The sequence below is a fragment of the Perca flavescens genome, chromosome 20, assembly GCF_004354835.1.
Source record: "Perca flavescens isolate YP-PL-M2 chromosome 20, PFLA_1.0, whole genome shotgun sequence".
In the NCBI taxonomy this organism is placed as follows: domain Eukaryota; kingdom Metazoa; phylum Chordata; class Actinopteri; order Perciformes; family Percidae; genus Perca; species Perca flavescens.
In genome coordinates, this window is record NC_041350.1 from 24392084 (window position 1) to 24403254 (window position 11171).

General features: G+C 40.3%; 1 protein-coding gene across 1 annotated transcript in view; it reads right to left on the reverse strand.

The window, feature by feature from the left end:
• The window catches only part of frmd6 (FERM domain containing 6), a 29989-nt gene extending 20075 nt beyond the window's left edge, over positions 1 to 9914 (reverse strand). Inside the window, exon 1 of the mRNA XM_028566697.1 lies at positions 9747 to 9914. The gene's annotated coding sequence lies outside the window, so the exon portion shown is untranslated. The remainder of the gene's footprint in view (positions 1 to 9746) is intronic.
• Between the last annotated feature and the right edge of the window lie 1257 nt (positions 9915 to 11171).

The window sequence follows — 11171 nt, forward strand, 5'->3', positions numbered from 1 at the left end:
ACGGCGTAACCCCACAGACCCCTCTGCGTCTACGCAGGACCCTACGCCGTAGCCTGACGCGCACCTCTCGAAAGATGTAACTACACGTCGCAGCGACGCACGCCGCTCGGCCGTGGCGTGGTATCGTTGCATTCCCCCCCGGCTCATTTCCTTGTTCTCCTTCTCTGTAAACAACGTGAACTTTTCCTGCTAAAGATTTCCCACCGCGGTCAGAAAACACAGGGGAGACACTTTGTTTCTCTCACTATGACTCTAGAGTCGGTACTTGCTCCAAAGCTAATCGTCGTCACTTTCTCACTTCTCCCTCGCTCTACAACACAGTCCTCCCACACAAACACATGCCGGCTCGACGCACACACCAGCGCAAAAGTATAAACATCAGGCCGCTTACGTAGGCTACGGCGAGAGCTCTGCGTGGAGCCTCCGCACAACTGTAAAATGGCCTTACGTTTTTATTTAGAGCATAGTTTAGATCAGCGTTAGATTTCACCTGCCGATAACCCCACTGCAACACTAGACATCTGTACTTTTTTTTTTTTATACTTTGGACAGAGCCAGGCTGTCTGCTTCCTCAAGTTTCCAGTGTTTGTGCAAAGCTGCTAGATCTGGCTTCATAGTTACCGTACAGACATAAGACTGGTATCAATCTTCTCATCTAACTCTTGACAAGAAAGCGAATAGGTGTATTTCCCTTTAAACTATTCCTTTAAACTTGCTTCATGTTTTCTTCTATATTAATGCCTGTGTGGGTGATGATAGAGAGCAGCAATAACAGAAGTTTAACCAACTGCGACTCAGCAAACTAACAAAACTGAGTCTTACTTTTTACCAGATGATGGCTATGCTACACAATTTTGTTGTTTGAGATAGATTTAGTCGTTTTCTTAGCATTTTAAGATTTTTTTTGCAAGGATTTGAAATCTGTGTGTAAACAAGGTGGACATATTCACACATCCAGTTAATTCGCCCTGAAGAAAAGTTAATGGCCCTTGAAGTCATATCATATTGCATTTTCAGCCAGAAATATGATTCCGGACTTCCACAAACATGTCCTACTTAAGTCTTGTTTATTACATTGTTGAATGCTAATGGTGAAAGCTGATGCCCATGTTGGTCTCTTGTAGAGACAGGGGTAAGTCAGACATAACTGAGTATAGTCATTACTGATGGGTTTAAAGGTCTATTGTGTCATGTCTGGTCTAAACATGAGACATCAGGGAATGTCCACTAGGAAATTAAAGGGTGGATTCTCTTACACACTGTGCAAGGGAAGAGAGTGCTGGATAATGAAATTACTGCTGCTTTCCATCCCCCCTTTCGCTGACGTGCAAAGTGTGATGCAACACTAAAGTCCATCTAAAGCAGCACACGCACAAAGCGCAGCCAACGGAGCTTCCTCCTGCCTTTCAGTCCTCAAACAGTGGTTCTGTCAACGTGGCAAACCTCAGAGTCACCAAATCCCACACTGGGATACAGAGAAAGGGCCTCTTGTCACAACTACACCTCTCTCTTTCTCATTCTTTCCCTCCTCCATTGACATCAGAAGGGTGGAGAGTCTCTATGTCCAACTGTTGGATGGTGGAGCCAAAGAAAAAACTTCCTCAGCTTGAAGACGAAGGAACTTAGGGAGACTGTCACCACGCTGATTTAAGAATAGCCTCAAGTACAGCATGTGTCAAAGCTAAGAGAGAAAAAGAAGAGAGTACAGGGTGGATATATACAGCAGAGAGAGAGAGCAGGAGGGAGGGAGATGGAGAGAGGCAGCGCTCGAAGCTTAGGCATGAAAAAAGAAAAAAATGCTGCAGTCAGGAGAATTCCTCACTAACATCTGCTTCTCATTCCAACAATGGCGGCCTTTGATTCCTGATGTACACAACAAGCAGCACCGCCACCGTCTCCATGTGCCCACAAACTGCATCCTCTAACAGCATCCTAAAATATGGAACAGCACACATTATCTGTTATCCCCTGAGCAGTGTTTGTTTTGTTTGGCTTCACCTGCTTTGAGAACTACACGGACCATTCAGATAGTGTAGATAGATAGACAGTGAATAGTTGTTTAAGCCATTTTGCAAGCAAAAATTCCAAGCTTCTCTATAGTGAGTCTTCGTCTTATGTGACAGTAAACTGAATATCTTTGGGTACCGGACTGTTAGTCAGAAAAAACAAGACATCTGAAGGCGTCATATTGGATCTTAAAGAAATTGTAAGGGGCACTTTTTACTATCACATTTTATAGACCAAATGGCTCATTCTTTAGTTCTATTTCTCTCTTCACTGTAAAGCACTTTCGATCACTTGTTTACAATTAGTTGTAAACAATTAGTTCATCAACAGAAAATGAATCTTTAATTAATCAGTTTATCAAGTAAAAATGGCAAACTGGTTCCAGCTTCTCAAGTGGGAGGATTTGCTGCTTTTTGATCCCATGTGACAGTAACCTGAATAACTTTGGGTTTTGAATTTGTCACTTTGGCACTGGGAAATTGTGCTTTTTGACATTTTCAGACAAATCGATGAATTGATTAATCAATAATTAATTGAAGAAGAAAAAATATCGTTGAGTTAACAAAAAAAACTAACCGATCAATCAAATACAGTATAGGTAACTGCAAAAACGGTTTGTCTCTGCAGAGATACCTAATGCCAACTAAACAACACCAGCATTTAAAACTTCCATCTTCAGACGTAAAGAATACCACAAAATAAAACCAAGTTATGGTTCTTTAATTACAGAATGAATGCTCATGCAGGAGCCAAAAACAGACTTTACAATGGGCTGGGTGTATGCAGCAAAAAGACAAAGCAAATCCTAATTTTATGCAACCAACCATATGGTGGCCAGGAAGCCTGGTTCATGGGCTGCAGATGCTGACATAAACTGCCCTGCTGAAATATTTAAAGGGCTTCCTTTCAAAGGGCACAACTTTTATAAATAGTGCCAATGACTGGATCTGAAAGGGAATTTTTTTTCTCCCTCAATTCGCTGCCAAGAGATCTGTTTATTCAGCTGATGAGAAATGTTGCTGAGCTGACAAGTGGCTCTAAATCACATTGGTCACAAGATGGCATTAGCCTTCACAGGGAGACTTCCCTCCTCTTCTCTGCTTAACCTACTGATACACTAAAAGGAGGAGCTAAGTGTTCAAAAATAAACAGGAAAAGGCACGCTAGTAAGGCGACATGCTCGACCACCAAAACCAATATATTCTGGATCGTCTAAACATCTATTTTGGATTCTGGCTGGCTTGTCATGATGTCAGGAAGTGGCTGCCGTTATGTACAGGAAACATGCTTATATGTGTATTATACTTGGAAAATAAAGCTGTTCTGACTCCAATAATGTTGTCTTGTATTTGACTTCCCCTGCTGTCAACAGACTACAGACGGTATAAACAAATAACTGTGACACTTGCTGATATAAATAGAGCCTGGAGGCATGTTTAGCTGCTCCCCCATAAATACCTGGATGCTGTGTGTGTGTGTGTGTGTGTGTGTGTGTTTTAGCCTTTAATCTGAGAGGCAGAGGGAAAACACGCTGCACTATTTAAGACCTTGATTCCCATAAGACAGATATTTGTCTATTTACACTGAGCTAGCAGGGAGGATAAACAATACATTTCTGGCTCATAGTTAAACTAAAAGTCTGATAACCTAAAGCAAATTTTAACAACTTATCTCAAGTTGATGAAGTGTAGGATCTGAATGGTAATTACCCACAACACAGACCCAGTAAATGTAATATTTATTTCACGTTGAGTATAATCTATATGTTTGCTCATACAAATCCAATATCTAAGTTGTAACTGCCTGCATCTCCTCCTCCATCAAATGCCTCGCTCATTAACCGTTGAAGGTCAGGCCTGTACACAGCATGGCACTGTAATGCTGTTATATAATTCACAAAGAAAAGTCGAGGAATTGGATGGTGGGTGGCCTCAGGCTAAAACACAACTTACACATTATCTGAATTCACAGAAGGGGTTACCTCACTGGAAAGGGATTTTAAAGACTTTTCAGATCATTTAGCTTTTGACTTTCAATCATGCTTTGTCCAGGAATTACTCCGGATTAAGAAGCTGGAACGCCTTCCTGCTTAATGAGTCATTCTCCTTCTTAATGGAGATATAGTTATAAAAAGTGACAGCAAAATTCTTACTCAACAGCTGCCTTCAGTAACAAGCTTCGAAATGCCGACAAACACCAGCAGCTTCTCAGCCAACTGTTCTAGTTGAGCAGTTTGGTTAAAGCTCCCATGGCATGAAAATGTCACTTTATATATTTTTTTTAACATTAATATGAGTTCCCCCAGCCTGCCTATGGTCCCCCAGTGGCTAGAAATGCAGATAGGTGTAAACCGAGCAATGGATATCCTGCACTGCCTTTGAGAAATTTGAGAAAAGCTCAGATGGGCCGATCTGGAATCTTCCCGTTATGACATCATAAGGGGAAAGGTTACCTCCCCTTTCTCTGCTTTGCCCACCGCCCACAGCTGCCCAGAGAATTTGGCCCACCCATGAGGAAATAGAGCTACAACCGTGGCCGCAAGCTGGTCAAGGCCACACCCCCACTCTCCACCTTAACCCCCCTCTCTCCTCCTCAATAGCATTTAAAGCTACATACACAGAAATGGCACATCCTAAGTAAAGCTCATTGTGGGACTGGCTCTAATGGCTGTAATTCTGCACCAAGGCTGAGACTTCAGATACAGTATTAGGGGACCACTAAGGCCTGTATAAAAGCATCCCAAAAGCAGCATGTCATAAGACCTTTAAGACTCGTGGCACCAGCGTTCAGTGCAAAGAGATGTGATAGGGAAGGACATATCACGGCTCATTCTTGGCAAAGGCCTAGACAGATAAAGGTAAAGATTAGGGGTGGGAATCCTTGGAATCTCACAATCCGATTCGGATTCTTGGTGACAAGATTCAATTCATAATGGATTCTGGACAAATAAATCAACTCCATAAGTAAAAATAAGTAAAAAAGGGTGCACTATTTTTCTGCTTTTACTCCAGTGCAAAACCAATAACTCCGATGAAGTGCAATTTGAAACATAACAAGGCAGTTATGATAACTGGTATTGATGAGATCACTGTCTTAAAAACAGAATAAAATGAAAAATAGCAGGAGTATTTTTATTTTTTACAAAAATAAAGTTAGCTGCAATCATTTGGAAGCCAGTTACAGTCAATACTGATCACCACTATTGTCTGCATGAAGCATTCTAAAAAATACTTCACAAATTAAATATTATTAGGTTATTAATCCAAATTGTTTCCAAACGCATGGCTTGTTGTTGAAGAAGAACCACTGAATGACTATTGTGTTTTTTTTACTCTGTCAAGATAAAAATATTAACAAAAATCATTTTTTGTCAATAAAGAATCGCAAAAGATAAGAATCCAGATTTTTATGTAAATCAACCTTTTCCTCACCCCTTTTTTTAAGTGACCCATCCTTTAATATGTAAGGAATGATCGGGGGAAATATGTTTTTAAAAAGTAACAGAGAGCTCAAACAGCAAAACCCGAACACAGTGAACAACTTAAGCTTACACGCGCACACACGCACGCACGCACGCACGCACACACACGCACACATCTTAAATCACTGCCACTGCCAGACATGTCAGAACAGAGTCAGCAGTCGATCCCTTCCCTCCCCGCCCATCATTCAGGCTTGGACCGAGCATGACTAACCCCACAAACTAGCAATCGCAGTGCAACACACCGCTGAGACATCAACCCGACCATTACGTATGCTCGAAATAGAGCGGGCAGCCTTAAAGGAGAGGGTTAAACAATGAGCTGCAATTATATCAAACCCCAACCAAACCCTGTTGTTTTGTCAGAATAAAAGGGATGTTGCAGGTGATCTGCTGATCTGTTTCCTGTGTGCAGCTTTTGAAACAGGATTGTCTGCTATTGTTTGCAGTGTCACACCTGAGGAGAATCCAAAGACTGAGAGACTCAAACAGGAAAATGTCTCAACTGTGCAGGAAGTTAACAGCAGCATTTCATGATATAGGATATATTTTAAACTTGCCACTGTTTGGTCAACAACACACAGCTACATGAATTAACCTCTCCCACAATACCAAGTGTGGTATTGTGCCACCATTTCCTTTAGCCACAGCCTAAAAAATGACCTCAATGGAAAGACAAAGTAAAGATCATGTAATCCATAATTTGGCCTGATTGTTCACCCGACGCCAAAACCTAAACAAGAATTTTCGAATTACAACTGTGATACTGAAGTATAAATATGCTGCAAGGAGCTATTCCTAAACTCTAGTATCTGTTGTTACTGACCCATGACTGAACCTGGGTCTCAGTAACACAATATCTACACCCAATCCTACCAAAATCAACAAAATATCCTACAGGAAACACGGAGCTGAAGTAAGAAGCATGTGAGATAAGCAGATAATATCCTCGGGGGGGTGGGGGGCGGGCTGGCAGGTTAAATCTCTCTGGTCCACTTCCTTGAAAGGACTCAAGCTTCACTAAGAAGGCCAAGTAAGCAAAGGAAAATAAAACACAATCCTAGGAAAGGGGAGAAAGGGAGACAAATGCAGGAAGAAGAACTGACCCATTTTCTTTCTTCTGTCCCCTTTGGTGCACTTGAGACATGGATTTGAGGAGTCATGCAACATCCCTGCAGTTGCAGAAAAGGCATGCAACACTGATGTTAGGGGTTTTCTGTAGAGCAATTTCAGGACTCAAACGGATATAATTTCACACGTTAAAAAAAAGCTAAGTAAGTGGCCGGGTTAGCTCAGTTGGTAGAGCAGGCGCACATATACATAGAGGTTTACTCCTCTACGCAGCGGCCGTGGGTTCGACTCTGACCTGCGGCCCTTTGCTGCATGTCATTCCCCCCCTCTCTCTCTCTCCCCTTTCATGTCTTCATCTGTCCTGTGGAAATAAAGGCCTAAAAAGTTATCTTAAACAAAATGCTAGCTAAAACTTTAAAAACACATGGCCACTTCTCCGGTCTGTTTTTGTCAACTCTTTAAAAGATGACTTTCCTGAAAATCAAGGTTTGCATCCAAAAGCAGCTCCATGGACTAGATAGTGTAGAGTGATATAAATGGAGAGCCCAGGGCACCTGTATAACTTAGACACAGTGGAGATAGAGTTTCTTCATCTTCTTTATGGCAATAACAGTAATTTTGTCCACCCCCATTCCTAGGTTACGTTGTTCCGTTTCAAAATATGGTTCCTCTTACACCTTATCTTCTAGCAACAAAGCCAAAGGCAGATTGAGCGATAAACTCAGGAGAGAGCATTTTATAAACAAGCCTCTGAAAACTGTATAAAAATCCCCTCCTAGCGTGAATCAGGGTTTCCTGGAATAATTTACATAGTGAGGAGACGATTGTATGATGTAAAAGCGTACAGGTTCTCTCCAATAACCTACGTATTGCACCACAGATGCCTTCTTCTTCAGCTCTGGTACTGTGTCTTACAGTTTTTTTGTATTCAATGCATAGTTTTAGCATCAGAGAAAGCGAGCCCCGGGGCTAAGGATTTAGTTGAGCTTTTGATGTTGAGTTTAATACGGAGGATAAATTCACAAAAACACTTACTGAAGCGTGTATGTAACAAGTAATGTCATATGTTGTTTTATTAGTAAAACTACACTAAAATGAAGGTTAAAAGCTCCAGAACGAGATAGCACAACATATCCGTTACTCATATAAAGTTATAAGTGGGAGGGGGGGGGAATTGCCTTGTGCAATTATGGGCTATCCCATCCCATCACACATTCCAACAGATTCCTCTGAATGAGTCACTGACACACACACACACACCAACCATCTTTGTTAACACGTTTCCTTTTTGTTCCCTACTTAGGCAGCGCTCTTCCTGCCCAGACAACACCTGCACCCTCTCTCTCCCATTCACTTTGTTTCAATACCGAGCCAGGACAGCATCGCGATCACAAAAACATGAGTTGTTTTTCTTCAGTTTCCTCCCACAGCTAGAGCAGGGACTTGGCTGGTCTTTCACACACAATGTATGCTGGGGAATGGGCCACACAAGGTAGATGATTAGGCTACCATGTGTACTGGATGAGTTTCAAGTGTTAGCAATCCTTACAGGGGATACCCTGATGGACTGTGTTGGCCATTACTTTTGATTTCATTTGTAAATTGCCTACAAACATCATTGTGCAACGTGTTTTATATTACACTAACAACCTCTTTAAGACATGGCTAAGGGCGTATGAGTTACAAGTTAGTTAAAACAAGCACCCACAGGACACAACTAAACATAGCAAAGCATCCTCTTTGCTATAGTGCCTTTATTAGGTCCCTAATAGCTCCAGGGAGTGCCGAACAGCTGACCTCTAACATCTCTGGAAACAGAGTGAAATTATTATGATAATGCACAGCATGGGTCACCCAACCTATAGAAACGTTTTTAAGTTAAAGGTGTGTAGGAAAACGTGAGGATTTCCATTTCTTTTTTCCTGATTGCTCTCTGGTCTAATATTAAACAGAGGGGAAATTGTTGACATTCCTGAGTACTAAGAAAACAACTTTGCAGTTTGTTCTGAAAAAAAAAAAGAAAAAGGGGAATTTGCAACTCCAGACAGGATTGGTTAGCATGGGTTACACAGTCATTTTGTGCCATTTAAGATATCTACTTTGCAGTACTGTTAAAGGTGAAGTGCGGATGTGTGGGGGCATTGCTGGCATGGTAATGCCACAACAATAACAAGGGAGGAATTTGTACTATGTTCCCCAAAGAATTCGTTACTTTACTATTAACATGATGCTATCTTTACACGACATCTTCGCTCTTCCATAAGGGCACCTGGTTGGTTTTCGGGCGAAGTCAGTAGCCTACGAGAAGGGTAACGTTACGTGAGGAAGTAACGTTAACGTTATACGGTAATATAAGATAATATAAGATAAGATAACCTGTTTTTGTTGGTCCCCTGAGGGGAAATTCAGGTGTTACAGCAGCACAAGAAAGCAATGAGTAGATAGATAAGTACAAAATGAAATATAATAATTATAATATAAAGGCCTAGTTACAACTACTAAAAGAGTAAGAGTAAATGAACTATACAAGAGCAACTGAAGACAAGTTAGAGTGACAGTTACGAGGTAAAGTGACATGGTATGATATGATTTATAGCAGCGAGCCTAGAATGAGTTATGTAAACAACGTAGGCTACACCAGAAATATAATATAGTAACGTTATAGATGTAGTAAGACAGTATATTATATTATTACTACTATTACATTGCACACCTTACCGGTAGTGTATATATGTGCAATGTAATATAGTAGTAATAATATAATATTATTTTTAAAAAACTGGGCAAACAAAAAAGTTATAAATCCCCATTAATCAACTATCCTACTTTACCATTTGAATGTGTTTGTGTCAAATCAAGTAAAGGCAGAATGTCTCAACTAACAGTAACAACTCAACTTAGTTAACGTTAACGTTTCTCATATTTCACGGCAACATTCCCTGTAAAATATCCTGGCAGCATCACCATTGGTGAAGCAACTTCTGTCCCAACTTTGCTCGGTGACGGCTTTAAAGACTTAAAAATACTGCTACAAAATGATACATAAACAAAATGACATAAAGCGACTTCATTTTTTGGAATTGCTGAAAAGTCACAATTACTGCTAGCTAGCAAAACTCGTTAAGATTCCCAGTGTGGAGGATTTAAAAACGGGATAAAAGCATCTCGATAGTAAAGCAAGACTCACCTTTTTAATGAGAAAACAAGTTATTCCTTTTAAAAAGTGTTAATCCGAACGGGTTAGTTTGGCGTTCTTACAAAAAAAAGAAAAAATAGAAGGAAAAGAAATCCACAGTTTGTAAAGACTTGAATAAGTTTCGGAGAGGAGTCGTAATTCTTGCCGCTTTCGTCTGGAGCCACATTTTCTGTCCCTGCTGGAGCTCTAACAAGCAGATAGGAATACATGTGCGGTTGGTGGAAGCGGGAAAGGGGGGGGGCGAGATAAAATTAAAATTAAGATTTTGGATCAACGACGCACAGACAAATTGTCACCGGAAAATGGGTAATTTTATTTCATACAAAATGGACGCAGTAATATACTTAACCTTATTAATGTGTGTGTGTTTATGCCCTTTAATCTCGAGAATTGCCTTGCACCACCCTAATGGAATCCACATTTGGTATCGCCCACGGCTGCCTCTCATTCCATTCCTCCCTGTCGACTGTGTGTGCTGGACTGGAACTCTGCCGCATTCATTTTGGAAGTCGGCGGGGAGAATAGTAACGGCGTCGCCCGTATGTATTAAAAGCGCGCTCAAAAAAGTTTTGTGATTTAGGGCGGTTTATTTTTACGTCCGGATCACCAACAATGCAGTTTTTTTTATATGCCCATCTGATCAGGACCATTATGAAAAATGTAGTAGCCTAACCCCTGTAATAAATATTTTCAAAAGGATACCCCATTATAAAATACCCAATTATATGATATCATACGACATACAATTATCATAATGCATCATAAGATGAATTTTGAACTAAATGAGAAGTCCATTTTTAACTGCCTATGCCGTATATAAATATTGTAACAGGGTCAAATTAACTTTAAATCAAAAGTCATTAAAATGAAATAGCCTGATATTAATCAGTATCAATTAATATGCACTCCATCTTTACTATTCTTGATTGGCTTATTTCACAATCAGGTTCATTGCCAAGTAGGCTTTCATATACAAGGAATTTGCCTTTGTATCTTGGTGCATATCAAGCAAATACTATACAAGTCAAAAATCATGAATAGGAAACTGAAAAATTTACAAAAACACATCAAAGATATGTAAAATATATTTGTTTCTAAAATGATAAGAGTTGTGCAGTATTTGAAAAAAGACTGGAATGTGCAAAAGTTCACAGTTATGTAGCATATTACAACATCAAGGCTATTGAATCATTGATGGCCTAGAATAAACAAGCATTAAAGAAGATTTCTTTTGCACTGTTGTGTTATGATGCTTTCTAACTTAAGCCAGGGGAACTAGGAATGTGGGAAGCCAAGAGGATGCTATGACATTAAAGCGCCGCCAACCTTACATAAGTAGGAAAAATGAAAGGCTCTGAGTGGACACCAGCTGTGCCATGATAATAAATCTCCATGTTTATTAAGATAAATTCCTTG